The following is a 26,697-nucleotide window of genomic DNA, read 5'->3' as shown; positions in this document are numbered from 1 at the left end:
GGTCCCTGAGGATGGTTTTTTCTATAGAAAAAATCTCATCAGGTCCCTGAGGATGGTTTTTTCTATAGAAAAAATCTCATCAGGTCCCTGAGGATGGTTTTTTCTATAGAAAAAATCTCATCAGGTCCCTGAGGATGGTTTTTTCTATAGAAAAAATCTCATCAGGTCCCTGAGGATGGTTTTTTCTATAGAAAAAATCTCATCAGGTCCCTGAGGATGGTTTTTTCTATAGAAAAAATCTCATCAGGTCCCTGAGGATGGTTTTTTCTATAGAAAAAATCTCATCAGGTCCCTGAGGATGGTTTTTTCTATAGAAAAAATCTCATCAGGTCCCTGAGGATGGTTTTTTCTATAGAAAAAATCTCATCAGGTCCCTGAGGATGGTTTTTTCTATAGAAAAAATCTCATCAGGTCCCTGAGGATGGTTTTTTCTATAGAAAAAATCTCATCAGGTCCCTGAGGATGGTTTTTTCTATAGAAAAAATCTCATCAGGTCCCTGAGGATGGTTTTTTCTATAGAAAAAATCTCATCAGGTCCCTGAGGATGGTTTTTTCTATAGAAAAAATCTCATCAGGTCCCTGAGGATGGTTTTTTCTATAGAAAAAATCTCATCAGGTCCCTGAGGATGGTTTTTTCTATAGAAAAAATCTCATCAGGTCCCTGAGGATGGTTTTTTCTATAGAAAAAATCTCATCAGGTCCCTGAGGATGGTTTTTTCTATAGAAAAAATCTCATCAGGTCCCTGAGGATGGTTTTTTCTATAGAAAAAATCTCATCAGGTCCCTGAGGATGGTTTTTTCTATAGAAAAAAATCTCATCAGGTCCCTGAGGATGGTTTTTTCTATAGAAAAAATCTCATCAGGTCCCTGAGGATGGTTTTTTCTATAGAAAAAATCTCATCAGGTCCCTGAGGATGGTTTTTTCTATAGAAAAAATCTCATCAGGCCCCTGAGGATTGTTTTTTCTATAGAAAAAATTTCCTCATGTTCTCTGGTGGCCCAATCACAAAATCAATTTTTTTCCAATTCATTAATTTGTCAAAATTTGTATCTCTTTGAATTCTTTACTTTAGCTAACTATGTATATGCTACGAATGTCTGTCGTTCTGTAATTTATAATTCTCCACTTAGAGCTGTCTAAGCGTGTGCGTGAAGTTTCATGTTTACTTATTTTCAAATCATAATTACGCTCACCTGACGTAGTAAATCTACGTAGAAAAAAGTCAGAGTCATAAACAAAGCAATACGAAACTTTACTACAGCATGACACAGTATCAGGTATCTCTTGATGTTGAGAAGCACTGGCTGGCGGGTAACAGACGCAAATTGGCCGCATGTAGTTTATCGATGGATGACGAATGTGCTCAAAACGCCACAAAATGCATATTTAAGTTTTTTTTTTGTATGAAGTTGTTGAGCGGTTGCACCGGCAAATGTTGTTGTTATTGCTGCATGAAGATTACGAAATCCGCCAAGTACTTAATCAAAATAATAACCAAATATTCGAACGTACAACAACAGCAACCGAACAACCGAGCAGACATCAGGCGTACGGATAGATATTCAAGAAATAAACAAATAAAAGCTTAAACAAACATCTGAATGGATGAGAAAGAGAGAGAAGGGCACATTGTCAAACGACTCCACCAAACCACAAACGAGACCGTCAGTTATTCAGCCGGCCAACCAGCCAGCCATCGAGTCAGTCAAGCGTGCAACCGTACGTGATATCAAAAGCAAACTCAGCAGACAACATAATGCCTAAACCAACATTTGTCATAGCAGAGTTCCGTCAAATGAAGAAAGATTTTTTAGGAAAAACAAATTTTTGTTCCTCGTGTCAAATTATTATGTGGTTTTAGTTCGGATTGTAGCAAGTTCTTCATTCATTGGGATGCCTTTGAAGATGAAATATTTTTGCCCTTGTAAATGTAAAAACTCACGGCCAAACTCAAGACGGTTATATCGGCCATTCTCTTCTGTAAAGAGCACGGACATTTCAGGGGCGGATTCGTAGATCATAATTTTTTTCAGCGATTAGTTAATTGTATTCAAAGCCAGTGGCTGCTCGAGATAGATAAGTCATGGACTCTGAATTTTTAAGACCAGTCAGCCTATGAGGATTGATTTTTCATTTTTTGTTTCTAATGGAAAAAGTTTTTCTAGAGGAACACACCTAATAAATTATGAAGAAAATTAAAAAAAATGTATATTTTACAGCATTAAGTCCACGACATTGTATGGCATGCAGTGGTGGTAGTAGTTGTAGTTTAAGACCACAATGACGATGCTGCTGAACAGCAAATAATTTCAATTGTGGTCGGACCAGTCAGTACCCAGACCCAACCCATCCTAGTTTTAGTTTCAGTTTTTTCCGTCAACATAATCTTTCGTAATACTTAAGCTGTCACATTTATCATGATGATCCACCAGTATGCAGCCGGCCTACCAGCTGGGATTTGGTGCATGAACGAACATTTCCTTTTCACATAGTTTTTCCCCAAACAATAAAGACACAAGAATATTTCGAAAGAAGTCTAATGAAGATCATAATGGTAGAGCATGTAGAGTGTTGGAGATTTTGCAAATATGAACATCATATCATCGAAGTCGCCAAGAAGATCATCTCTTTGCTTGGCAAGGAGACGGAAAGATATTCGTCATCGCTAAATAAGGCATTTTGACTTTGAATTTTGTTTTTTTTTTCCTAACATTGTGGGGGCATATCCACTAAATTAAGTTTTTCATCTTAGATTTATTATCATATCATCATTGTTATAAATTATTGTGGGTACCTTTACCTCTCGTGAACAATTGGTTGGACAGTGTGTATCAAGGATTAATCAAATCTCAAAGTATATATTTAAGTCATGATTTATTATTGTTCATATAACTTTGTATTTTATACTGGCTAGAGAATTGATCCTAAGGCATGGTCAAGTTGTTGCAAATGTAAAATGGTATGCTAAAAGGAAACATTTTTTGGTGAACAATGCTTTGAATTTTGTCTAAAAAAATACTCAACTCCTGAGGAGAATTTTTTTCAAAGAAAAAATATCCTCAAAGGCTGAGGACAATTTTTTCTACAGAAAAAAACCATCCTCAGGGACCTGAAGAAATTTTTTCTATAGAAAAAACCATCCTCAGGGACCTGATGGAATTTTCTTTTATAGAAAAAACCATCCTCAGGGACCTGAGGAAATTTTTTCTATAGAAAAAACCATCCTCAGGGACCTGAGGAAATTTTTTCTATAGAAAAAACCATGCCCAGGGACCTGAGGAAATTTTTTCTATAGAAAAAACCATGCCCAGGTCCCTGAGGACATTTTTTCTATAGAAAAAACCATCCTTAGGTCCCTGAAGAAATTTTTTCTATAGAAAAAAAACCATCCTCAGAGACCTGAGGACATTTTTTCTATAGAAAAAACCATCCTCAGGGACCTGAGGAAAATGTTTCTATAGAAAAAACCATCCTCGGGGACCTGAGGAAATTTTTTCTAAAGAAAAAACCATCCTCAGGGACCTGAGGAAATTTTTTCTATAGAAAAAAACCATCCTCAGGGACCTGAGGAGATTTTTTCTATAGGAAAAACATCCTCAGGGACCTGAGGAGATTTTTTCTATAGAAAAAAACCATCTTCAGGGACCTGAGGAGATTTTTTCTATAGGAAAAACATCCTCAGGGACCTGAGGAGATTTTTTCTATAGGAAAAACATCCTCAGGGACCTGAGGAGATTTTTTCTATAGAAAAAACCATCCTCAGGGACCTGAGGAGATTTTTTCTATAGAAAAAAACATCCTCAGGGACCTGAGGAAATTTTTTCTATAGAAAAAACGATCCTCAGGGACCTGAGGAAATTTTTTCTATAGAAAAAACCATCCTCAGGCACCTGAGGAAATTTTTTCTATAGAAAAAACCATCCTCAGGCACCTGAGGAAATTTTTTCTATAGAAAAACCCATCCTCAAGGACCTGAGGAAATTTTTTCTATAGAAAAAACCATCCTCAGGGACCTGAGGAAATTTTTTCTATAGAAAAAACCATCCTCAGGGACCTGAGGAAATTTTTTCTATAGAAAAAACCATCCTCAAGGACCTGAGGAAATTTTTTCTAAAGAAAAAACCATCCTCAGGGACCTGAGGAAATTTTTTCTATAGAAAAAAACCATCCTCAGGGACCTGAGGAGATTTTTTCTATAGGAAAAACATCCTCAGGGACCTGAGGAGATTTTTTCTATAGAAAAAACCATCCTCAGGGACCTGAGGAGATTTTTTCTATAGAAAAAACCATCCTCAGGGACCTGAGGAGATTTTTTCTATAGAAAAAACCATCCTCAGGGACCTGAGGAGATTTTTTCTATAGAAAAAAACATCCTCAGGGACCTGAGGAAATTTTTTCTATAGAAAAAACGATCCTCAGGGACCTGAGGAAATTTTTTCTATAGAAAAAACGATCCTCAGGGACCTGAGGAAATTTTTTCTATAGAAAAAACCATCCTCAGGGACATGAGGAAATTTTTTCTATAGAAAAAACCATCCTCAGGCACCTGAGGAAATTTTTTCTATAGAAAAAACCATCTTCAGGGACCTGAGGAAATTTTTTCTATAGAAAAAACCATCCTCAGGGACCTGAGGAAATTTTTTATATAGAAAAAAACCATCCGCAGGGATCTGAGGAAATTTTTGCTATAGAAAAAACCATCCTCAGGGACCTGAGGAAATTTTTTCTATAGAAAAAACCATCCTCAGGGACCTGAGGAAAATTTTTCTATAGAAAAAACCATCCTCAGGGACCTGAGGAAAATTTTTCTATAGAAAAAACCATCCTCAGGGACCTGAGGAAAAATTTTCTATAGAAAAAACCATCCTCAGGGACCTGAGGAAATTTTTTCTATAGAAAAAACCATCCTCAGGGACCTGAGGAAATTTTTTCTATAGAAAAAACCATCCTCAGGGACCTGAGGAATTTTTTTCTATAGAAAAAACCATCCTCAGGGACCTGAGGAAATTTTTTCTATAGAAAAAACCATCCTCATGGACCTGAGGAAATTTTTTCTATAGAAAAAACCATCCTCAGGGACCTGCGGAAATTTTTTCTATAGAAAAAACCATCCTCAGGGACCTGAGGAAATTTTTTCTATAGAAAAAACCATCCAATTTTTTCTATAGAAAAAACCACCCTCAGAGACCTGAGGAAATTTTTTCTATAGAAAAAACCACCCTCAGAGACCTGAGGAAATTTTTTCTATAGAAAAAACCATACTCAGGGACCTGAGGAAATTTTTTCTATAAAAAACCATTGGAAATAGATAAATCCATGAGGAAATTTTTTTCTATAGGGACCCGAGGAATTTTTTTCTATAGGGACCTGAGGAAATCGTGTCCCTGAGGATGGTTTTTCCATAACAAATCGCCTCAGACTATCCTCAGGGGCTGAGGAGATTTTTTATCTATAAAAAAAAATTATCCTCATCCTATTTTACTATTTTCAGGGGCTGGGGAGACAAATGACAAGTAGTCGCAATATATTCTTTCCCATCTAACCTATCATTAACGTTGTGGTTTAAACACTTACATCTGAGCAAAATTCGTTTAAAATGGCTTAAAAGCGATTTGCAAATTTCGGCCAATGTTATTTGCCCATGTATACGAAGCCGTGTTAATACAACACAAGGAGTGTCATTATGTTTTTGTCTAAGCGTTAAAGTGTTCATTAGACGACGTGACCAATGTACGCGAGTACATTTGCCATATTGTGTTGCTGCGGGTATTGAACAAATATACCCGCTTCCAAGTGGTGAATGTTTGTCCAGCTCATTAATCCATGAACAATATTCACGCTACACGATACACTCTATACACAGCAGCGAACAGCGTTACGATTGTAATGCACTTGACAGAATTCCTGCACAAGTCCCGCGATAAATGTCATGAATTCGTATGGGCTTTATTTAATGATTTAATCGTAAAATAGAGGCTGCCAATGCAGAGAGAAGCAACATTTCTATGCCATTTTATAAGACAGGTGGAGGGCGGCAAGAAGTGGTGCTGAATTTGAATGTTAATTATTTACACATTACCAAGACTGCATACTAACATGGCTCAAAAATAAAGTGCATTTCTAATGTTGTGTGCGGGTCTTGCCAGTGGCAAGCAAAGCATATTTCGGAATGGCATCAAATATGGAGTGGTGGGGGAGGGAGGGGGAAACAAATTGACATTAATTTCAAAATAGGGGAAATTTTCTTTGAAATTTATCAGCAATTTAAATTTTATTGTTTAAAAAAATATGCCAAAAAATGATATTAGATTGTGATACCAAAATGAGCTTAAGTGAAATGGGGAGAGAGACAGATACTGAATTGCTGTTTAATGAGGACATGCAGTTTTCAACTTAATGAAGATGTTTTGTTAGTCTATAAAATTGATGATCTGGTTTCAAATGGAACGAAATGAAAGGAGATCCATTTCTTAAATAAAACAAATTGAATAGATCTGAGGGGTTGATGATTGTTCATAAGGAAAACTTTCTCAGATATTTACAATAGAAAAGGAATACCAAGAAATCATTCTCTACCTTAAATTATATTCTTCAAATAATTCCATAACTGCTTTTCTGCATTTCAGGATTGAAGCTGTCAATTTTGTCTATTGAATTTCAAGGTAAGGATAGCATTTTTTTAAGAACATGGAGATACATATGCCGTTTTACCCAAAATTTTCTCAGAAGAGAAAAAATCGAAATTTGTTTCTGTATAAAAATACTATCCTCAGGGCTGAGGAGTATGTTTTTCTATAGAAAGGACTAATTTTTCTATATGAAAAACTAACCTTAGGGTCTGAGGAGAATATTTCTATAGAAAAACTAACCTCAGGGACTGAGGAAATTTTTTTCCATACAAAAACTCACCTCAGGGACTGGGAAAATTTTTTCCATAGAAAAACTAACCTCAGCGACTGAACAAAAATTTTTATACGGTAGAAAAGAAACTATCCTTAGAGGTTGTGGAGAATATATTTTTTGTAGAAAAGGGTATAAGGAGAATTTGTTCTATAGAAAAAAACTATTCCCAGGGTCTGACGAGATTTCTTTCTATAGAGAAAACAATCCCCAGGGTCTGACAAAATTTGTTCTATAGAAAAATCTATCCTAAGGGGCTAGGGAGATTTTTTTCGATAGAAACAACTATCCTCAGGGGCTGTGGAGACATTTTCTATAGAAAAAAAACTATGGACAGCGTCTGATCAGAATTTTTATGTAGAAAACAATATTTTTTTCTATAGAAAAAGCTATCCTCTGGAGCTGAGGATAATAATTTCTATAGAAAAAAAAAACTTTCCTCAGGGATGAGGAGAATTTTTTCTACAGCAAAAAATCGATCAACATGAGCTGAGGAGCAATATTTTTTCTTTAGAAAAAGCTATACTCAAGGGCTGAGAAGAATTTTTTCTATAGGAAACACTATGCTCAGGGACTAAGGTACGTTTTTGCTATATAAAAACTATACTCAGGGTTTGAGGAGAATTGTTTTTTAGAAAAAACTGTCTTTAGCTGCTGAGGAGAATTTTGTCTATAGAAAAAGCTACCCTCAGGGGCTGAGGAGGAAAATTTATTTTTATAGAAAAAGCTATCCTCGTGGCCTGAGGAGAATTGTTTTTATAAAAAGAAACTTATCCTCAGGGTCTGTGGAGAATATTTTCTATAGAAAAAACTTTCCTCTGGGGCTGAGTAGAATTTTTTCTATTGAAATAACTATTCTCAGAGGCTGAGGAGAATTTTTTCTTTAGAGAAAACTATTCTCATTGCCTGAGGAGAATTTTTTCTGTAGACAAAACTATCCTCAGGGGCAGAGGAGAATTTTTTATATTTCTTTATATAGAAAAAACTATCGTCAGGGGCTGAGGAGAATTTTTTTATGGGAAAAACATCTTCAGTCTATAGAAGCAACCTCTCTTTGGCTGAGGAGAACTTTTTTTTAGAAAAAAGGGTATATAAAGTCACTCTTTCTTTCAGAAAGGATCTATAGAGGCACACTTTCATTCAGAAAAGTTCTATGGAGGCACCCTTTCTTTCAAAAAGGGTCTATAGAGGCATCCTTTCTTTCCAAAAGGGTCTATAGAGGCACCCCTTCATTCAGAAAGGGTCTATAGAGGCACCCTTTTTTCAGAAAGGCTCTATAGAAGCATCCTTTCTTTCAGAAAGGGTCTATAGAGGCACCCTTTCTTTCAAAAAAGGTCTATAGAGGCATCCTTTCTTTAAGAAAGAGTCAATAGAGGCATCCTTTCATTCAGAAAGGATCTACAGAGGCACCCTTTCTTTCAGAAAGGGTCTATAGAGGCATCCTTTCTTTCAAAAAGGGTCTATAGAGGCACCCTTTCTCTCAGAAAAGGGTCTATAGAGGCATCCTTTCTTCCAGAAAGGGTCTATAGAGGCACCCTTTCTTTCAGAAAGGGTCTATAGAGGCACCTTTTCTTTCAGAAAGGGTCTGTAGAGGCACCCTTTATTTCACAAAGGGTCTATAGAGGCATCCTTTCTTTCAAAAAGGGTCTATAGAGGCATCCTTTCTTTCAGAAAGGTTCTATAGAGACACCCTTTCTTTCAGAAAGGGTCTATAGAGGCATCCTTTCTTTCAGAAAGGGTCTATAGAGGCATCCTTTCTTTCAGAAAGGGTCTATAGAGACACCCTTTTCTTTTAGAAAGGGTCTTTAGAGGCGCGCTTTCTTTCAGAAAGGGTCTATAGAGGCGTCCTTTCTTTCAGAAAGGGTCTATAGAGGCATCCTTTCTTTCAGAAAGGGAATATAGAGGCACCTTTTCTTTCAGAAAGGGTCTGTAGAGGCACCATTTATTTCAAAAAGGGTCTATAGAGGCATCCTTTCTTTCAGAAAGGGTATATAGAGACACCTTTTCTTGCAGAAAGGGTCTATAGAGGCATCCTTTCTTTCTTTCAGAAAGGGTCTATAGAGGCACCCTTTCTTTCAGAAAGGGTCTATAGAGCCATCCTTTTTTCAGAATAGGTCTATAGAGGCATCCTTTCTTTCAGAAAGGGTCTATAGAGGCATCCTTTCTTTTAGAAAGGTTCTATAGAGACACCCTTTCTTTCAGAAAGGGTCTATAGAGGCATCCTTTCTTTCAGAAAGGGTCAATAGAGGCATCCATTCTTTCAAAGGTTCTATAGAGACATCCTTTTATTCAGTAAGAGTCTATAGAGAGGGTCTATAGAGACACCCTTTTCTTTTAGAAAGGGTCTTTAGAGGCACGCTTTCTTTCAGAAAGGGTCTATAGAGGCGTCCTTTCATTCAGAAAGGGTCTATAGAGGCATCCTTTCTTTCAGAAAGGGTATATAGAGGCACCTTTTCTTGCAGAAAGGGTCTATAGAGGCATCCTTTCATTCAGAAAGGGTCTATAGAGGCGTCCTTTCATTCAGAAAGGGTCTATAGAGGCATCCTTTCTTTCAGAGAGGGAATATAGAGGCACCTTTTCTTTCAGAAAGGGTCTGTAGAGGCACCATTTATTTCAAAAAGGGTCTATAGAGGCATCCTTTCTTTCAGAAAGGGTATATAGAGACACCTTTTCTTGCAGAAAGGGTCTATAGAGGCATCCTTTCTTTCTTTCAGAAAGGGTCTATAGAGGCACCCTTTCTTTCAGAAAGGGTCTATAGAGCCATCCTTTTTTCAGAATAGGTCTATAGAGGCATCCTTTCTTTCAGAAAGGGTCTATAGAGGCATCCTTTCTTTTAGAAAGGTTCTATAGAGACACCCTTTCTTTCAGAAAGGGTCTATAGAGGCATCCTTTCTTTCAGAAAGGGTCAATAGAGGCATCCATTCTTTCAAAGGTTCTATAGAGACATCCTTTTATTCAGTAAGAGTCTATAGAGAGGGTCTATAGAGACACCCTTTTCTTTTAGAAAGGGTCTTTAGAGGCACGCTTTCTTTCAGAAAGGGTCTATAGAGGCGTCCTTTCATTCAGAAAGGGTCTATAGAGGCATCCTTTCTTTCAGAAAGGGTATATAGAGGCACCTTTTCTTGCAGAAAGGGTCTATAGAGGCATCCTTTCATTCAGAAAGGGTCTATAGAGGCGTCCTTTCATTCAGAAAGGGTCTATAGAGGCATCCTTTCTTTCAGAAAGGGTATATAGAGGCACCTTTTCTTGCAGAAAGGGTCTATAGAGGCATCCTTTCTTTCAGAAAGGGTCTATAGAGGCATCTTTTCTTTCAGAAAGGGTCTATAGAGGCATCCTTTCTTCCAGAAAGGGTCTATAGAGGCATCCTTTCTTTCTTTCAGAAAGGGTCTATAGAGGCATCTTTTCTTTCAGAAAGGGTCTATAGTGGCACCGTTTCATTTAGAGAGGGTTTATAAAGGCACCCTTTCATTCAGAAATGGTCTTTCGGAACGGGCCTTTAGAAGCACACTTTCATTCAGAAGGATCTATAGAAAGGTCTCTAGAAGCATAATTTCTTTCAGAAATATCTATGTAATGGTTTATAAAAGCACCATTTCTTTCAGAAAGAGTCGATAGAAGCACCCTTTCTTTCAGAAAGAGTCGATAGAAGCACACTTTCTTTCAGAAAGAGTCGATAGAAGCGCCCTTTCTTTCAGAGAGAGAGTCGATAGAAGCACCCTTTCTTTCAAAAAGGGTCAATAGAAGTGTTCTTTTGGAAAAGGTCCACAGAAGTACTCTTTTTGAAAGGGTTCACAGAAGCACCTTTTCTTGCTAAAAGAGTCGATAGGAGCATCCTTTCCTTTTGAAATGATCTATAGAAGCACACTTTCTTTCAGCAAGTTTCTATAGAAAAAAATCTGACCTCAGGAACAGTGGCTGAGGAGAATTTTTCTATAGAAAAAATATGCTCCGGGCTAAAGACAATTTTTCTTAAGAAAAAACAATCCTTAGGGCTAAAGGTAATATTTTCTATAGAATAAAGATAATATTTTCTATAGAAAAACAATCCTCAGGATCCGAGGAGAATTTTTTTCTATAGAATAACAATCCTCAGGATCTGAGGAGAATTTTTTCTATAGAAAAAACCTACCCTTAGGGGCTGGTATGATTTTTTCTGTAGAAAAAGGTCACCTCTGGTGCTAAAGATAATTTTGTTTAAAGAAAAAACAGTCCTCAGGATCTGAGGAGAATTTTTGCACATAAAAAACTATCCTCAGGGGCTGAGGTGATTTTTTTTTTTTTGTATAGAAAAAAAACTAGCCACATAAAATCATTTCGATTAATTTATTTTGAGGCAGATAAATGTCGTAGGCAGTTAGTATACAAATGCTACGACTATCTGGTATAAGTTATTGAAATTAAATGTAATATTGAAAATGCATACAAATCATGTAATTCTCTTATGCTCATGATCGGACACTTTAGAATATTGTTTTTTATTATAATACAATATTGTAGGTTGAGATCTGATTTGAATACAAATTTTGAATTTGCACGTAGATATCCAGAACGTCATCGCTATCGTCAACGATCATCTTTGATTCATGACAAATGATCATGCAATTCAATAGTCAATTGTTAAACTGATACAGCAGTCAATGATCCAACTTGTAACACCTAAGGCAAACGATGATGAAGAGGAAGAGTGGAATAGGCATAACAACAACAGCTAATCTCCTTTCAACATCATCATCATTCCAGAATAGCGGACAATTGTTGGTAAATTGAAAAAGCAATCATTTGAGCCGAAGGCTATGATCTGTGTATTTGTTAGGCTGTCAATATTGCAATTTGACTGCAAGAGAATCCTTGTCTAGCGGCTAGCTTGTAATCTGCATCTACTTTTATTTGGTCTGCCGGTGTGTCTGTCGTTGACGGCATACAATAATATATGACATGTGTCATTTAAAAAAGAAGAAACTGGTGATGATGAGGGCTATCTCATATAATAATTGCAAAAGGAAATCAAGATTGGCCAACTTCATAGTCTCATCATTATTATTATGTTCGCCTCTGTCTAGTCTTGGTCTGAGGACACAAAATGGCTGTTCTAAACTAAACTGGTAAAGAGTGTCACATGAATTGTCTTCTTTAGTACTCGTAACGAGATTTTGAAAAATTTTCCACAGTTTTTTTTTTTTTTAATTCTCAAATGAAATCTACTTAAATTATTCTAAGTTATGCGTATTAATATATGGTCGGTTCATTGGCCATCAAATTCCACATTAGATATGTTTGTAAAACCATATAACCGGTTCCTTAGTTTTTATTTTCAATATTTTTGTTGCTATTTAATGTGCAATTAATTTTTCATATTTATGTTAATACAAGGTGAAAATTTATTGCACAGTTATCATTTTCAAATTAAACAAGAAATTATTATTTTCATGTTGTGCCAATGCGCCACATCGAAAAATAAATGTATGGCCTGTTTCTCTAAGGCGATTCGAATACAAATTCGTTCGAACTACTACCAAACGTCTGTTTATTAAAAAAATGATTCAGTTTTGTTTTCAATCAAACAAAAAGTTTCTTTAACAACAGGAGTTTGGTAGTAATTCAAAGGAATTACTATTCGAATCGTCTTAGAGAAACAGAACATTAATTTTGAATTGAGTTTTTTTTTTTTTAAATGTATAAAAATAAAAAATCAGTTTTCCACGATGGACCATATCGTCGGTACATTCTTTAAGGTACCTTCCCCACAAAAATTTAAAAATTTTCGATAACTCTCCAAGGTAGTAACCGAATTGACCATAACTTTGCATATGGTAATATTACTTCGAGGCATAGTTACGTTTTGAATATGGACTAAATCGCTATACTTTGCTTCGTGTACCTCCACACAAAATTTGGAAAATGTACAGTCTAACAGCTCGTCTCGGATCGTTTTGAAATTGTTTGCAACAATTTTGTTACCATTTTTAACCTGCAAAGCGTTCCTTAACCCCGACAAGTGGCAAAACTGGACAGCGTTGTCAGTATTGGGGATTTTTCCCCAAATTGGGGAATTTTTATTTGAAATGGGGAAAAAAATTTCGACTTGGGGAATTGGGAAAATATTGAGGAAATCTGAAAAATATTTGGGGATTTTTGGGGAATTTCTTTTTTGACTAATTACTTCAAATCACCTGATCTTTTTTAATTTCAGTACGTGAATAGCAGTAGCGCACGCGTGGCGCACAATTAACATGCATCATATACTACCTGGTCGCAGCTGTAATAATTTATTACAGATTTGAAGTGTTATCATGCGGTTCGACGACTGACAGCCTACTACAACAGTGGGTTGAATTGAAATAACATTTTAAATCATTTCTACTGCTGAAGGGGACTTAACTACAGAAATGAGTGCTGGATTGATGGGCAATGATGAAATTAAACTTTATTAAACATTTATGTATCCAATTATAAAAGAGATAAATATGCTTAGGCCCGTTATAATAATACTTTTTGTAGTTAAATGTTGGCCGATTTCGGACAGATAACCCGTTTTTTATTCCTACAAGTTTGCTTTAATAATAAGTGTCAGATAAATTAAAAGGAACTTTGTGTTCCTTTTAAAATTTAAAGTGCGCCCTAAAACAAGTAAAATTTGAGAGCAAATTCAAATCAACCAATCCGATTTCAGTAAATTTGATGTATACAGACTGTTTTCCTTGAAATGGAATGACAGATGTAATAACAAATCTCTGGTAAAGCGAACTTAGTCCTTATTTTTCTTAAATTAAGGTATAACAAAAAGGGATTTTATAGAAAATATGTAAGAACGGGCCTTAATTTAAGTTTTCAAACCGATGCACATTGCTAATATGCATTTTTCCCTGTGCACTCGAATATTGAAACCATTTATAAAAAAATAAGGAAAATATTGAAAAAATAGTGGAATCGATCGAAAACAACTCGGTATATTTACCATGAGGAACCATGGACCTAGGTTTTAATTTTGACTTGCACCTTTTTTGAGTAAACAATTATTAAAGTTAAAATGACCAGTGCCGAATATCTTAAACGCTGTTAATACAAATGGTGAAACCGACGGACAAATATGCAGTTTTTTTTAACATACAAGCCATTTTTGCAGCAATTCACGGGGTCAACACATAGCTCTATACGAACCTTTTTAGAACCAGTTGTCAACACGAAAATCTCCACGGATGTTTACGAATCGCAATGGAGGAAGTTATCATTCGTAAATTGGAGATGGTATTAAATATGCTTTCCGTTCCAGCAAGTAATTCTTATGTAGAAAGATTCTTCTATTTTGAACCATATTCAAAATAAAATGCAGTACCAGTTACTAGAATAAATAATCAATTTTCTAACAACTCCATTTGTTGCAGAAATTTTGACCCACCTAAAGAAATGTTACAACTCTTTCATTATACAAATTTATACATATAAATCCAATTAGACGAATGATTCTGAATCACTTGAAAGTGATATAGAATACTTTACAAGTTTAATGATATGAATTTCAATAGTAAAATAAAACTTCTGATTTTTTTGCAATTATTTGTTAAAAAATTTTTTGGGGGATTTTTTTGAGGAAATTCAATGAAATCTGGGGTATTTTGGGGAAAAGTGTTCGACAAGTTGGGGAAAAGAGGCTAAAAAATACTGGCAACGCTGAAACTGGAAGCAATTTTTAAGAGAGTGAGAGAGGAGAGAGAGCGAAAATGGCTTTCTCATCTACCACAGGCTACCAGCAAAATTTCTGCAGGTAAAAAATGGCAGAACTGATTTTTCGACTTTTGTTTGACGATTATTTCACAATGAAGAAGAAAATGGACGAAAAACAGAAGAAAAAGTCGAATGATGACAAAACTAAATTAAAAACTGTGAAATAAAAGACGAAAATTATTTTTTTTATGTTTCTTTTTGACATTGCTGCCAGATCTACAATTTTTCCGTTCCTTTACTTTTCTGGTAAAAATGTTCATGAGAGAGCAATTTTGACACTTTTCTCTTTTACCACTCTTACCATTAATAAAGTAAAGGAGCAAAGCTTTTATTTATGTGGGCCCTATTATGGCGGTGCAATTTGTTCGGGGGCAGGTCCTGAGATAATGGCCCGTAAGCAACAAAAAGGCCTGCCGGCACCAACTACTTTGGGTGGTAGGTTTGATGACCCTCGATGGGAGAAACCGATTTGGTCCAAACGTTGTAAGTATATTATTATTATTTCTGACAGACTCAGATTACGTCCGAATATTGAGTACATGGACCACTTTTTCGGAGACCATCCACACAAATTTTGGAAGGAGAGCAGATTAGGATCTGTCTTGGATCGTTTTAAAATTTTTGGCAACATGTTGTGTGTATGTGTCGGCCCTAGTTTCGATGGTAAAATTTTTTTCGGGGGAATCCCAAAAACTCAAAAAACCCCTATAGACGTCAGAAGTTGTTTACTTCTTTTCTTTAGGTCCGAGGCTGAGGGTATATCTCTGTCGGTACAGCTGACTGATACTTTCTTACTTGTTTGTATATACATTAGCATTTCATATGACTTTTTCCAGCAGCATGTTAAACATGACACACGATAGATTATCACCTCGTCCGAAACCCCTTTTGGTATTGAACGTTTTTTTTAGCAATTTTAACTGCTGATCTCGTATAAGTAGATGTTATTCTTCATATTCGTATTAATTTTGCAGATATATCAAACTCAGACATGGCTTGGGACACCTTTAACCTTATTGGGTTTTCGGAGGCGGCTTTAAAGTCGACGTTAATCTGTTTTTCATGGGTTTTCTCTGGGGCTTTTGCATAGAGTGTAGATTTGGTCTACTTTTGATTTCCCAGGTCTAAACCAGCATTGGCATGACCGGATTTTTCCATTGACCATAGGTTTTAGCCGTTCACACAATACGCCCGACAGCACTTTATATGCGATGGGTGGTAGGAGACTTATGCGTCTTGAGTTGGCACAAATCACAGAAGTTGAAATCATTTGAACTTCAATATCTCAAAAATATTAAAACCTAGGAAAAAGTCATAAAGGTCAATCTTGAAGATAATTTTTAAAGCTATAACATTTTCTCTAATCCCATTTCGATAAGACTTGCCGTTTACAAGCAAAATCCTAAAAAACCTAAAAACCCTACAAATGTGAACTTTGACCGCGATTTATTGAAAATGCTACCGGCGATTTATTTTATTTTTTCTTATTTTCAGAATCCGCAAAAACTTGCCAGATGTAAGCATCTTTCCGTCCTGAATAATTCGGAAAGTAGCCTATCTATCAGCTCCTTCTGCTTTATTCTTCACCCGGTTTTAATTGCTGCCTTGACCCATGACATTGGCTAGGTGTTAAACACTTAGTGCCATCGTTTGCGATTGGTTCTTGGGTTTCTTCATCGCCGTCCATATTCAATACAAAAAACATGAGGTAATGCTCCTTCCATATCTTCAGTACGCTATCCATATCAGTTACCATTTTTGCAGGATAATTTGCCTGCACTTGTGATGTGATGTTTTACATGCTGCTAAATGTTTAGACTTCATTCTGACTACGGAAAATCTCAATTTTTTAAGGCTCACGTTTATCTTGATCTTCCTTCTTTCTTCTGAAAATATGTTTCTCATCTCTACTCTTCTCCCGTTTTTGTCTTCTTCATATTTTTTAAGGCTCACGTTTATCTTGATCTTCCTTCTTTCTTCTGAAAATATATTTCTCATATCTACTCTTCTCCCGTTTTTGTCTTCTTCATCTCTTGAGTAGCCTTATGTGATGGTTTTTGGTACCGAAGTATACATTTTGCGTCAGTTTGAAGATAGTGGGTTATCATTGTTCTTTCACATTATCGGGACAAGGAGTACAGTCTACCAGCATGTGGGTTAGTTGAGCGTAGAAGGATTGTGCTATCTGTTGCGTTTGCAGCTTCTCGACATCCCGCCCTGTGTTGCACTTTTACCGCAACATTAAGACGAGTGCGTACCTTGGCTGCCACAAGGAAATAGTCCACAGCGATGTATACTCCTTGAATCGATCGCAAGAGTGTCTTCCGCCTATCACAACATTTTCCCATCTGGGGAAATCCACGTGGCCTTATGTATGCCGAGGTGTTGGAGCCTGGTGCTGGTTACTATCATGTTTTTTCTGCTGCAAAATCCATAAACCTCATTCCGTTGCCGTATATTACCTCATGAAGGCGAAACTTGCCGACCGTGGGACCAAAGATATTTTCCCTCCCAACTGTAGCATTAAAATCTCCTAGAACAATCTTAATATCATGGCCAGGGCAGCGGCCATATGCCGTATCTAGGTGCTCGTAGATTATATCCTTGTTCTCTTCATATTTCTCTTCGGTCGGGACATGTGGCAATTCTCTCATCAACCGGAATGAATTTGGAGACGAGATTTTGAGGCCTCCGATTTTCTATAATTTAATCGTTTGTGATCTTCACGTCTGTCCGATTCCATCGCACTTCCTGTAAGGCGATAATATCAGCTTTGTACTTACCAAGTGCATCCGCCAGTGCGCAAACTACACCTGTAGTGCGATTCTGTAACTAGTTAACGACAGAATTGCCGACAATTATCGATAACTGGAAATTTTTATTTGCCGATAATTTCGATAATTAACGAAATTTGTCGTTAAGTTACCGACGAAAGCAAAGTTGTCGCTAACCCCTACGGATTGTCAGCTTTTATTTCACCTTTTCATTTTAATTTTACCGATTTTTGTCGGTAACGGCAAAAAAAGAATCTCACTACTGCTGTGTAGAGAATCCTAACATTTAGGGATAGGTAAGTCGACTTTCGATTAACCGACTTTCTGCAGTCAAAAGTCTAAAAATCGTAGTAGCCTTTTGTCTGGAGGGCAGATCGCATAATACATTATCTTGTGATCGATTTTCGAGTTTTCCAAGTTGGCTGTTTTACACTTTTGGCGGTTTTGCAGTTTCAAAAGAAAACTCGAAAATCAACGAATAATCTATTTGCAGTGGCTATAAAAAAGTCGAACCGAAATAATCGCCAGACCGGAAAATCGCATTTTTAGTTTTAGACCAAAATCAAAAAGGCGAAAAATCGATTATTGCTTTCCTTCTCCTATCCCTACTAACATTCGAGGTGCAAAATCGCAGATCATGGTCCTTAAAACACTTGCGGGGGTCGTCAACTTTAAAGGGGGTTTGTATTCTTCTTTTTCGGTATTTTGACGGGGTGTGTTATTAGCCCAACGCCCATCCCAAGCTTTTGTCGTTCTTAGGGGTGAACTTGCGGCACATGTTAGCTCACTACCATTAAACGGTGTTAAAGGCAGTTCATCAGTTGGCACCACGGGGAGGTCCACTTGAAATTGGCTTTGCCATGTTAAAGCCGGTGAGAACCGTTACATGGTATCATTCATCCCCTACGTCACCCGCCCTTAAACTACACTTTTTTGAGGGACGTGCCCGGAGGTCTATCTGTACCTTTGTACTGTGACTCTGCCTCTGCAAGCGCATCAGTGAGAATGCTATTCAAGCCTTTCTTTGGACCGCTCTCTCACTCTAGATCATGAAGATCTCTTCTGTCGTGCCAGGCTGAGGGAAGCCTGTCCACTGGATTGTGACAGGGATGCTCACGGCGGTAATAGGCACATCTTGTTGTCCTGATCTCTTCATGAAGATGGTCAAATGGTGTCATGAGGACAGTCCTCAGGTCGGGTTTGAATACTCTTCCACTGCGTAGCGATAACTTCCGCACCATTTCTTTGTTTGCACCCCAAGTGTCGACTTGAGGACCTTGGTCCTACTTCTAATCTTGTCGCAAATATTTTGGCGTAGTTTGCTGTTGGAAACAGGACACCGTCGACCGATATGTTTAAGGGGAGCCCATTTCAGCCGTGCATGTGGTGAACAGTGTGACAGTGGATTTGGCGGAGGATATTTTGATAGTCCTCAGAATAATGAAGACACTAAATCAGCATGTAGATAATTAGTCTATCACATATGTCATCGACGATGGTATCAAACGCCAAGATCCTGCCCATACATACATAACGGAAAGTTAGAGGTTTGCCAGTTTCGGAGATATTACCCTGCATTGGCGAACTCCCTGTTTCACTTTACGGATCTTATACTTCTTATTTCTGAATTCTACAAACGACTGTCGTCCACACATATACTTTATTATTCAACATTCCAAACACGATTGGAGGGATTTCTCCTCTATGATTCGGATATGATCGGATATGCGCCTTTGGCCCCATACAAATTACTATGGAAACAAAGATCGCTAGGTAACCGATCGCCATAAAATTCCATATATAAGATCTTTGGATCAAATGGAAAAAATTTAGGGGGTAGGAAATCCAAAAAAATAATTTTTTGGGTCACCCTATATATATATTTCCGACTCTAAAAATATAAGTATGTATGAGTTTGATCTGTTACCCTTGACTTACGGCGTAGACTTTCCATTCTTGTCACCACGCATGCATGCTGAGCGTAATGATCAAAGAAATAAATTGAAATAATTTATTTGCTACTTCCTACATTCCAATGATTGATGGAGTTTGCCTTCGATCGCTACATAGAATCTGCGTTTTCTTTTAAAAAGCCAAAAAAAAAAAAAATATTCAAAATACTAAAACTGTCACAGCACACAAATTATATGCAATTTCTGCAACTCAACTTCTTAGGCGGGTGGTATGAAAAATGGAGAAAACATTTGCTTTCACGAAGAAGAACAAATTCAAATTTCCTAAATCTTTACTATCAGCTGGCCAAACCTAAGCAAATGTATTTATTTTTATTCACCTTATGGGTAGAGGTCAATGTTAAATCCATCGATACACATTGCATCGTTGTGCTACATGCGACTATATTCTCTTCCAACGTATGTTTGCCCACAACACCTAAAGCGTCTTTTTAAAAAAAATTGCATCGTCTCTCTATAATTTGACAGCACAACATATGAACACTGAAATCACTTTAGGCTACCACAGATATCTTTTCCTTTAAAAATAAAAAAAAAATCTTCCAGCCATCCACAATTTTTGCCAACAGAAAAGAATGCTTGCAGCGGATGCATTCGTTGTGTTTGTGTTCTTAGTTTTGCCGAGGAAATCAAAGCGACATTAAAACGCAACGTTAAACAACTTTGCAATTGTCAACTGATGAAGTGGTAAATGATACGTGCTGAAGAGTGCTCAGAAATGCACTCGAAGAATTTGGTGTGGTAACTAGAAAACTGATTTAAACATGCCACGGTATTTGTGTGAACATTGGAAAATAGTATTCTCAAGTCAGAATATAGAAAAAATTTGGATAAAATAAAACCATCTAATATGCCTGATATGTGAACTTCGGTAGACTTTAAAATTTTCAGAGAAATAAATAAATATCATTAAAAAGCGGATCTATATCATTGAGAAAATATAGAATCATTCATATGAGGGAAGTCTCGCCTTGTCCTTTAAGGAATGTTCATGGAAAATAGTTTTTTTTACTTTACAAAACACTGATACTATCCGTGCTATTGTATGAGTCCGAAGCCTAGGCACTTGTGCAAACAAATAAGGCAGCGCTTGGTTTATTTGGGAGAAAATTTCTTGCAATGATTTACGAGCCAATATGCGTTGTTGGTAAATATCGACGTCGTATGAATCACGAACTGTATCGGCCCTACAACGACATCCAGATAGTTAAACTTATTAAGATACACAATGATGGTTAGGCGATGTCATGAAAATCAGCGAAGATGAACCCGCTAAAAAGGCGTATAAATACGGCCCGCATGGCGGTCTACGGGTTTTCCAAAGAAGATTTATTGATATCCTGTAGAAAGGTCTACCAAAGGTCTTCTATAAGATGATGCTGAGATCTACTAATCTTCTATAGGAAGATCTGTTGATCTTCTTATACATCAGATCTTCTTATAGAAGAACAACAATTCTTCTTATAGAATAACGGCAGATCTTCTTATAGAAGATCAGCAGATCTTCTTATAGAATTTCAACAGATCTTATAAAATTTCAGCAGATCTTCCTGCAGAAGATCAGAGGATTTTATGGAAAATCAGAAGATAGGAAGATCTTCTTTTACAATATCGGAAGGCCTATTTTAAAAGATCGGTGATCTGCGGAATTAAGATCTACTTGCCTTCTTTAAAAAGGTCAGATTAGTAGATCATCTTTTAGAATATTAATTTATTTTTTTAAAGAAGGTTGATAGATGTTTCTATACAAGATCGAAAGGTCTTATTATAGAAATTCGGAAGTTTGGGGAAATTTGTTCTTATAGATGATCGGAATATATACTTTTAGAAGATCTACTGATCTTCTTTTCGAAGATCAAAGTGTCGGTAGAACATTCTCTAGAATATAGGTAGATCTTTTTAAAGACTGTTAATAGATTTTGCTATAGAGGATCGATAGATCCTTTTGTAGTAGATCGGAAGATCTGCTCATATACGATTAGAATACCTATATAGAAGATATGAATATCTTCGGATGATCTTCTTATAGAAGATCTTGTCACTGTAGATAAGAAGAACTTTTTATCGAAGATTGGAATATCTTCTTATTGAAGACTGATCGGAAAACCTTCTTTTGGAAGATTTCTTATCGAAGATCTGAAGATTTTCTTATAGAAGATCAGAAGATTTTCATATCGACACCTCCAAATAATAGTATGCTAAGTCTAAAAAGTGAGTTTTGCAGGAAAAGCTCTCAAAGTTTGGAAATTTTTTTGAGCTTCAGTACTATGCTAAGTCAATATTTGTTTATAACTTCTGTTCGGATTGTCCGATCATTACCAAAATTAGACAGAATTTAAGTTAAAGGACGTTCGACACCTTTAAATAATAGTTTGCTAATTCTGTAAAGCGAGTTTTGCAGGACAAGCTCTAAAAGTTTGGAAATTTCTTTGACCTTCAGTACTATGCTAAGTAAATATTTTTTTATAACTTCTGTTCGGATTGTCCGATCATTATCAAAATTTGACAGAATTTAAGTTAAAGGACGTTAAATATTAAAATGTAAAGAACTTGAAAACATGCTAAGTCGACTTAGCATACTATTGTTTGGAGGCGTCGATATAGAAGATTGAAGATTTTCTTTAGAAGATTATAAGATTTTCTCATAGAAGATCGGAGATTTTCTTGTAGAAGATCAGCAGATCTTCTTGTAAAGGATCAGACGAAGTTCTTAGAGAAGATCTTTTTATAGATCAGAAGTTCTATTTATAGAAGATCTGAAGATTTTCTTATAGACGATTAGAAGATCTACTTATAGACTATCGGAAGACAGTCTTATAAAGGATCGGAAGATCTTCTTAGAGAAGACAGGAGGATCTTCTGATAGAAGATCGGATGATCTTGTTGTATACGATCTGAAGATTTTCTTATAGAAGATCAGCAGGTCATCTTATAGAAGATCTGAAGATTTTATTAAAACAGATTATAAGATTTTCATATAGAAAATTGAAGATCTTCTTCCAGAATATCAACAGATCTTATTATAGAGGTTCCGAAGATCTTCTTATAGAAGATCAACAGTGATCGGTAGATCTTCTTATAGAAGGTCGGTAGATATTTTTATGGAAGATCGGTAGATATTTTTTTAGAAGATCGGTAGATCTTCTTATAGAAGATTGGTAGATCTTCTTATAGAAGTTCGGTAAATCTTCCTATAGAAGATCAGTAGATCTTCTTATAGAAAATCGGTAGATCTTTTCATAGAAGATCGGTACATCTCCTTATAGAAGATCAGTAGATCGTCTTATAGAAAATCGGTAGATTTTCTTATAGAAGATCAACGGATCTTGTTATTGAGGGTCAGAAGATCCTCTTATAAAAGATCAGCAGATCTTCTTATAGAAGATCGGTAGATTTTCTTATAGAAGATCAGTAGATCTTCTTATAGAAGATCGGTAGATCTCTTTGTAGAAGATCGGTAGATCTTCTTATAGAAGATCGGTAGATCTCCTTGTAGAAGATCGGTAGATCTTCTTCTAGAAGATCGGTAGATCTTCTTATAGAAGATCACCAGATCTTCTTATAGAAGATCACCAGATCTTCTTATAGAAGATCGGTAGATCTTATAGAAGATTGGTAGATCTTCTTATAGAAAATCGGAAAAGCTTCTTATAGAAGTTCGGTAGATCTTCTTATAGAAGATCGGTAGATCTTCTTATAGAAAATCGGTAGATCTTCTTATAGAAAATCGGTAGATCTTCCTATAGACAATTTGTAGATTTGCTTATAGAAGATCTGTAGATTTTCTTATAGAAGATCGGTAGATCTTCTTATAGAAGATCGCTAGATTGGTAGATCTTCTTATAGAAAATCGGAAAATCTTCTTATAGAAGTTCGGTAGATCTTCTTATAGAAGATCGGTAGATTTTCTTATAGAAAATCGTAGGTCTTCTTATAGAAGATCGGTAGATTTTCTTATAGAAGATCAACAGATCTTATTATTGAGGGTCAGAAGATCTTCTTTAGAAAATCGGTAGATCTTCTTATACACTAGCGGTCATCTGAATAGGTTTGAATTTTTTTCTTTTTATATGTTAAGTTATCTTCTGATGTGTTCGTATTACAGATCCATACTATTTAGTTTTTGAGAGTCCTATCCTATGCCAACATTCCCAAGAAAAAACTTGACGGTGTTGCCATATTTTCGGAAAATATCCCAATTATAATAATAAATGTACAAAAAAGTGCCCAATTTTTGCAATCATCAGAATAAGTTTGAATCAAATAAAATTGAAAAATTGTACTACCCAAGCAAGTATTGCGCAGTTTTTTGGTTTAGTTTAGTAAAATGGAACATTCTGATAAATCCTACAAAAAATTTTACCCGCTTTATTTGGAACGTGGGTTCAATTCTCAACATGGAAAAGTTACAAAGAACTTTCATATAAAATCTAGAAATATTCAAACAAAAACGTTGTATAAACTTGGTTTAAATGACTTTTTGATTTCGTAAGATCTCGTCTGAGCTTCGATAATTGTCTGAAAGCAAATACCAAGTGTAGCCATATAATTAGGATCGATAAAGTAGAAAAGATATTGAAAATAGTTGGTATTTTAGTTCAAGTTTCATTTTTTAACTATCCTTGCAGTACAAATTTAAGTATTATCATGGTCATAAATCCACCATAGTGGACCACGTGTATCATTAATGTTCGAAAATAGGTCTGGAGGAATGTTTCTTCGACGACAATAAAGTAGAAAATTGTAATTCAAATTTAACTCAAAGGGGCATGATATCGCCGACTTTTATAGTGCTGTAATACCTATGTAGTCAGGTCAAAAAGTTTTTTTCTGTTCACAAGTCATAAAACAAACACGAATAAGTACAAAAGAATGGACTACTGAAGTTATACAGCACTATAAAAGTCGGCGCTATCATGCCCCTTTAAGTCAAATTTGAATTACAATTGTCTACTTTATTGTCGTCGAAGAAACATTCTTCCAGACCAATTTTCGAACATTAATGATACACGTGGTCCACTATGGTGGATTTGTGACCATCATAATACTTAAATTTGTACTGCAAGGATAGTTAAAAAATGAAACTTGAACTAAAATACCAACTATTTTCAATATCCTTTCTACTTTATCGATCCTAATTATATGGCTACACTTGGTATTTGCTTTCAGACAATTATCGAAGCTCAGAAGAGATCTTACGAAATCAAAAAGTCATTTAAACCAAGTTTATACAACGTTTTTGTTTGAATATTTCTTGATTTTATCTGAAAGTTCTTTGTAACTTTTCCATGTTGAGAATTGAACCCACGTTCCAAATAAAGCGGGTAAAGTTTTTTGTAGGATTTATCAGAATGTTCCATTTTACTAAACTAAACCAAAAAACTGCGCAATATTTGCTTGGGTAGTACAATTTTTCAATTTTATTTGATTCAAACCTATTCTGATGATCGCAAAAATTAGGCACTTTTTTGTACATTTATTATTATAATTGGGATATTTTCCGAAAATACGGCAACACCGTCAAGTTTTTTCTTGGGAATGTTGGCATAGGATAGGACTCTCAAAAACTAAATAGTATGGATCTGTAATACGAACACATCAGAAGATAACTTAACATATAAAAAGAAAAAAATTCAAACCTATTCAGATGACCGCTAGTGTAAAAAATCGGAAAATCTTATAGAAGTTCGGTAGATCTTCTTATAGAAGTTCGGTAGATCTTCTTATAGAAGATCGGTAGATCTTCTTATAAAAAATCGGTAGATCTTCTTATAGAAGTTCGGTAGATCTTCTTATAGAAGATCGGTATATTTTCTTATAGAAGATCAACAGATCTTATTATATAGGGTTAGAAGATCTTCTTATATAGATGATCGGTAGATCTTCTTATAGAAGATCGGTAGGCTTCTTATAGAAAATCGGTAGATCTTCTTATATAGAAGATCGGTAGATCTTCCTATATAGAAGATCGGTAGATCTTCTTATTGAAGATCGGTAGGTGTTCTTATAGAAAATCGGTAGATCTTCTTATATAGAAGATCGGTAGATCTTCCTATATAGAAGATCGGTAGATCTTCTTATAGAATATCGGCAGTTCTTCTTATAGAAGATCGGTAGATCTTCTTATAGAAACTCGGTAGATCTTCTTATTGAAGATCGGTAGATCTTCTTATAGAAGATCAGTAGATCTTCTTATAGAAGATCAGTAGATCTTCTTATAGAAGATCGGTAGATCTTTATATAGAAAATCGGAAAATCTTCTTATAGAAAATTCGAAAGATATTCTTATAGAAGATCGAAAGATCTTCTTATAAAAGATCAACAATCTTCTTATAGAAAATCGGACAATCTTCTTATAGGAAATCAGCAGATCTTATAAAAGATCGGAAGGTCTTATACAAGATCGGAAGACCTTCTTATAGAAGATCGAAATATCTTCTTTTAGAAGATCAACAGATCTTCTTAGATATGATCGGAAGGTCTTTGTATAGACGATATATCGACCTATATGTCCATATATCCCCACTTATCTCATAACTAGTTCTACTGTTCTTTAATCTTCAAGTGACATTTGACATTTTTTTGACCGGACAAAACGTGGAATTGATGGGTCATTCGCCGAACAGTTCCGTCTTACCCACTTAGAAAAAAGGCGTAGTTAAAGATTTTCGTCGCCAGAAAATGCTGTTCAAAAACCATGTTTAAATGTGTCTCAATCAGAGTGGAAAAAAGGACTTCAACAATTGGTGTGAGCTCAATAAAAAGTGAGTAAATCAAGCTGAAGACTACTTATAAAAGCAATAAAACTATTTTTGATAGTAAATATTCGCGTTTTCATTGTTAGGCCGAACACTTATCGTGCAACCCTCGTAGTTGTACTACCATATTTTCGTGAGTGTAAAGATAATCTCAAAATAAAGTGTTACCATTATTTTAGTCGGAATATTTTGTTGTTATTTATTTGTGTATGTTAAACAGTATCTGTTGTTGCTGTTGTTGTTGTCACTAGTCCACATCTTTTGTATCTAGGACATGGTAGACCTAGATTTACATTTTAAACTTAAGTCTCAACTTCTTCTGGTACTGCTGCTGTCGCTGTTGTTGTTGTGTTGTTCTAAAGCGGTAATCTTAAGTGATTGTGACAGATAAATATGACGTTGAATGATGGCTGACTGGCTGGCGGACTGAATGCATGGTGGATTCCGGGGAATACACAAGAGTACAAGATCTACAATATTTGTTTGTTTTTTACCAAAAGAAACAAAAACAAATGGAATACTTAAAATTTTCTTGAGAACTCGGATGAAAAGATATGAAGAAAATAATT

At 35.8% G+C, this 26,697-nt stretch overlaps 1 protein-coding gene across 9 annotated transcripts in view; it reads left to right on the top strand.

Moving 5' to 3' along the window:
- Positions 1–26,697, top strand: part of Hmgcr (HMG coenzyme A reductase) — a 161,756-nt gene that overhangs the window by 22,234 nt on the left and 112,825 nt on the right. For 7 of the 9 annotated variants that reach the window (XM_073960087.1, XM_073960080.1, XM_073960079.1 and 4 more), the window contains one exon: positions 6,628–6,663. The exons of the other annotated variants lie outside the window; for them this stretch is intronic. The gene's annotated coding sequence lies outside the window, so the exon portion shown is untranslated. The remainder of the gene's footprint in view (positions 1–6,627; positions 6,664–26,697) is intronic. 9 annotated transcript variants of the gene reach the window in all.

Source organism: Musca autumnalis, unplaced genomic scaffold (assembly GCF_047663935.1).
Source record: "Musca autumnalis isolate F117 unplaced genomic scaffold, ASM4766393v1 scaffold_1, whole genome shotgun sequence".
NCBI classification, from domain to species: Eukaryota; Metazoa; Arthropoda; class Insecta; order Diptera; family Muscidae; genus Musca; species Musca autumnalis.
This window is presented reverse-complemented; position numbering and strand designations above follow the sequence as displayed.